Source organism: Morone saxatilis, unplaced genomic scaffold (genome assembly GCF_004916995.1).
Source record: "Morone saxatilis isolate NCDOM2014 unplaced genomic scaffold, NCSU_SB_2.0 Contig22, whole genome shotgun sequence".
Lineage (NCBI taxonomy): Eukaryota > Metazoa > Chordata > Actinopteri > Moronidae > Morone > Morone saxatilis.
This window is the reverse complement of record NW_023339785.1, coordinates 16056962-16061918: the sequence shown is the minus strand read 5'-3', so window position 1 is coordinate 16061918 and position 4957 is coordinate 16056962. Positions and strand designations below refer to the sequence as shown.

The 4957-nt window shown below is 44.9% G+C and overlaps 1 protein-coding gene across 2 annotated transcripts in view; it reads right to left on the bottom strand.

The window, feature by feature from the left end:
- The window catches only part of LOC118334108 (ras-GEF domain-containing family member 1C-like), an 18403-nt gene extending 15450 nt beyond the window's left edge, over positions 1 to 2953 (bottom strand). For both annotated transcript variants that reach the window (XM_035669933.1, XM_035669934.1), the window contains exon 1: positions 2577 to 2953. The gene's annotated coding sequence lies outside the window, so the exon portion shown is untranslated. The remainder of the gene's footprint in view (positions 1 to 2576) is intronic.
- Positions 2954 to 4957: the final 2004 nt, after the last annotated feature.

The following is a 4957-nucleotide window of genomic DNA, read 5'->3' as shown; positions in this document are numbered from 1 at the left end:
CTCTCTCTCTCTCTGGTGACAGAGCAGCTGGCTGTGACAGAGTGATTCCACATGTGAACCCTGTCTACCTCGGCATGTCAGGGAGATCACTCATCATCCCAGTGTCAGTGGCAAAGCTGCCGAGTAACCAAAGGACATCTGAAGGCAGGCTGTCAGGTACGCAGGCCATCATAGATGTTCTGTCCCTTTTTCAATCGAGCTCTCGTCAAGCTATACTTTCTATTCTTGTATTTTATCACTCGCCTATTTATGATTGGTTTTCTTCTATTGCCATGCAATTTCCCTAAGAGTCCTTCTCTAAAATGTATAAGCAAAAAAGGAAGAACTAAAGAATTTCCTCTGCCGACTGATTGCATCAGATTCAGTTGATCTGTGATCATTCAGTTCAAAAGAAGAAAGTTTGGTAGCTTCATGTGTGTTTCACAATCAGATAATAAACTAATATTCTTTGTGCACAAGTGACACCATTGCCAGAACGATGCTGTAGTGGATTCCTGTTTTCTCTGCTCCGCCACAAGGCAGCAGTGGAATTCTGTCATGTCTGTAGTGTAGAATAGTGTGTGAGCTATGATTCCCCCCGAACACACAGCCATAAACCTAGTGGTGGTGATAAAGCTGTCATTGCTACCAGACTAACAGCTACTGTGTTTACTTCCCCCTTGACCTGCCCCAGACAGACCCTGCCCTCTCTCTCTCTCTCTCTCCACAAACACACACTCACAATGGCTGGATTCAATCTCTGGGAACTTGCTTTTCTCAATCTCACGTCGGAACAAACGATGCCCTCATTAACAGCACACCTGTTATTCTCTGCAGACTTGGCCTGAATTGGAGGGAACATGTGCTGCAGTCCGTGTCTGTACCTGCAGACCTGTCACCAGCAACTTCTGGCAGACCCCTACTCTGGGTGACTCATGCCTTTACAACCCGTATCTACTGTAGTGTTAGAGCATGCTGTCGTTTCAAAGAAAGACAGAAAGAAAGAAATTCCATCACCAAAGGGCAGCCAGGGCTTTATGGGGCACGGCACAGACAACACAGACTCAAGAGGTGGAACAAAGACGGGGTGTTGATCACTGGAGGACAAAGTCAAAGGGCGCAAACCTAATGATTGAATTAAAAAAAATCAATCATTATTTCGTGCAATACTGAAGAGAATCGAAAAATTGATTCACAGCATTTAGACATTTAACAAAGGAAACTCATTCATCCACCATGTCACAGAACAAAAAAATGTTTGTTTTTCACCCCACTGTGCGTACAGAAGCACACACTGCCAACAGACGTGAGAGTGGGCAAACACAAATTTCCCAGGGTTGCATCCTAAACGGGGGGGGGGTTGGGGGTTGGGGGTAAATAAAGATGCAGCAGGGCATGTATTAAGAAAGAGGTGAGAGAGGAGCTGCTGCTGAGAGAGCACGGTCACGAAACGTGATGCCCCTCTCCACTGCTTTCACTCCTGGGAGGGGTGGAGGAGACCAGAGCTGAGGGTGTGGGAGCGAGTGCTGTGAGAAGAAGTGGCTTTACTGGTAATACTGTATATCAGCAACCCCCGCTAGGATTTCTCCCCACCTAACTGGTTTCTGACAGAGGCCGGCCTCACTTTCATGCACCTTGCAATGAGCTGTGGGCAAGAGATAACAAATCCTTTTTTTTTTTCTTGGTTTGTGTTGGTAAGCTGTGAAAGCTGCTTCATCGCCCTTGGGTGAAAAGGATGCTTACCACCTGCTTTAGCGGATGATGCAGATCATCATTTTCATTCCAAGGAAAATAGAGTAAAATGTCAACAGTGCCACACCTGTTCATTCTGTCCTATGGAAGAAGAAAAACAACAACAACAACAACTAGGCTACCCTGCACTTACATTTACATATGCAGACAGAACTGACAAAGAGAGGCAGAGAGAATCAGCAGTGAGTTTACATGGAGGCTTTACTCCCACGTTAATACACGTTAATAATTACACAAACTGAGATAAGCTTTTTTATTTGCAGCATGTAGCCAGTCAACAGTAAAACATGTGACATCTGTCCGAGTTATCAGCGGCGACTGTCTCTGTTGTCCTTTCGAATCTACCCATCGATTATTGACATTGTCTATCACAATGCCACCTGCTGTATACACACTATTCTCCCCTATAAACGTATCAGAGGCTGAAGACGCAGTGACCCCCCCACCCCACACCCCACCACCTCCTCACACGCCCTTTAAACAGACCTGGACACCGCTGACTCACGCCACAGACCGTGATGCTTCCCATCGTAGTAAAGTGATGCAAACGGCGGCGGCGCGCGCGCTACGGTATCTCGAACGCGATAAGGAATTATGATGTCATCACTGTTGCTAGTAAAGTTGGAACTGTGACGCCACAGTGCCCTAGTCACAGCAAATGGAACGTTTGCGTGGAATGCTGATTCCTCACCGTTCTAACCCCCAACACGTTCCACGGGCACACACACACACACACAGGAACGCGCTCCGTGGCTGTGGGCGTGAGCGCAATCTTAATATGCTAATATGTAATAGTAGTGGGGTAGCCTTGCTTATTTATTTATTTTTTTTAATACGCTACTTACCAGCACTACACTTTGATCCCCATCTTTGATCCGACTTGTATCCGATGTCAAATCAATAAAAACTGCCGCTCCAGATATTCCCAAATTATTTTAGCGTTTACAAAACAGCCCGTTAAACTGGCACCAGCGGGAGAAGTAGAGCCGGACTCCAGAGGTGCAGCCGGATTGATGTCAGTGGAGAAAACGTCTCTTGACAGCTTCTTAAATGTCCTGGCTCTGGACAGGTTTCCACCGGGGAGCGACGGGACACAGACAGAGAGCTGATGCCGTGAAAAAGTGCGTCCCTGAAGGCGTGGCGACCGTCCTGTCCTGCGCCACGGAGACACAACGGAGCGCACAGCACATCCACACGTTCTCGAAGCAAGTGCTTTGACGGAGGAGAGGAGAGGGAACTACTCACAAGCCGGTCAAGTTGGCAAAGTAAGATAACTTCCGCTTTGGATTTTCACAATAAGACACTGAATGACGCACAGGGCTTGCAAATGTCTTTTATGGATGGGAGAATCATGCTTCTGCGTGTCTGGTTAACCCACTTCAGAGCCCTAAAATAAGGTTTGGACTATTGATACCATCAGCAACAACATTTTTCTGTGAATTGCATCTTCGGGTTTATACAGCAATGTATAAACCAATACTTGCTATAATACAGAGTGAACTTGAGGCTTGTGGCAGTTGCTCTCTTTGCCCCATAGGCAATCAAATCTTGAACATTAAGAATAAAGAAAAACATTCATTATCTTTGTGATTTAAGTCAGTGCTGAAATTCCTATCAGTAATATCGTTTAGCCTTTATTTTGAAGGTGATTTCCGGTAGCGAAATTGTGTCTCTGGCTTGATGCTGCTGTGGGCAAGCAGTGAAAGATTCTCTCTCTCTCTCTCTCTCCCTCTTGTCCCAACACACACCTACACACACACACACACACACACACCTACATGCTCCAGTGCAAGATCTCTGATGCTTCAGGCGAGGCGCACAAAATATAGATTGTATCCTTGTTTGACCAGTGTGTCCACTTTGGGCAGCCCTGATCTAATGCAAGAAAAAGTCTTGGGACTCATGTCAGTCACTAAAGTTGTGAAAAAGGCAGACAGTCAGTGGGCCTTTGAATCCAACTAAGGCCATGTTGATTTCAAAGCCAAAACAGGAATGATATTTTATGATTCGAAATTGTTCTGTGGTTGGCTATGCTGTTATGCTATTATGCACAGGCTTCAGACCAGCAAGGTTATCCAAACAGTTGTGCGTAGATAACAAAAAACAATGGGCACTCTTTTCATTTCTAATCCCCAGGCAAACCCTCTTCCATCCTGAGTGACACTCGCTAACTGTGACCCATGAATAAAAAGGGCCATCTCTGAATATGAAAGTGAGACTCTGACATTCAGAGCCAGGCTGTATTTCCATTAAGACCGTAGTTAATTATTAGCATTAACCTAATTTAAAAACATCAATGAGGGAATGTCCAAAATCTCCCTACTGGGTGGAGATAAGAGGCGGGAATGATGGGTTGAGGGAGTAGCGTGTTGCTTGGCTGCTACCCTGACTGCGACTGTCATGTTTTTTTGCAAGGTTGAGATGTAATTTATTGGAGGGGAGTAATTAAATCGAGGGGAAGTGTTGTAGAGAAAGAGAGGGAGGGACGGACAGAGAGAGAAATAATTAAGCGGATGAGATGCAGAGTGGTAAAGGTCCTTGTTGGGCTGTGAGGGGCTGTGTGAGCTGATGTCCCTGGAGCTTTGCCGCCTGCTGCTGGGCCCTCTGGATGAGGGGAAAGGATGGGTCTGACATTGCAGCAGAGGACAGAGATAAAACTCTCTCTCTATTTTACACACACACACACACACACAGGCGCTGAAGCAGGTGCAGAGGGTCCTGCTGCAGTGAGGTGTTAGAATTAACCAATGTGTGTGCATGCTATTTCACTCGTGAATTCATCCTCAAATGAACACACACTCATACATGTTTTTGTGACATGTAAGGAGACTGTATTGACTTTACATTTGTTCCATCGAAAGGTATCTAACCTTAAAGAATATTTCTAGTTTATTACAACTTAGGCCGCTTCTTTTGGTTATGATAAGATTGTTTTTATCTAAGTAATTATGAGAAAAATACAGTGTCGATGACGATTCTGCACCTCCTGATTTAAGTCCAATGTCAACATTACACGCCATTTCAAGAAGTAAGATGTGTTGTCAAAGACGCAGAGGCGGATCTAGAAAATGCGTTTGGTGTCAGATAATGCAAATTGAGCACAATAATTTTAATTAATTAAAATAATAGGGTGTTAAAAAACAGGAATTAACATTTAATGATCTCTTAATGCCACCTTTAAGACTAAGTGATCTGAGGCTTCAGTTCAATTAAAAAAGACATGTAT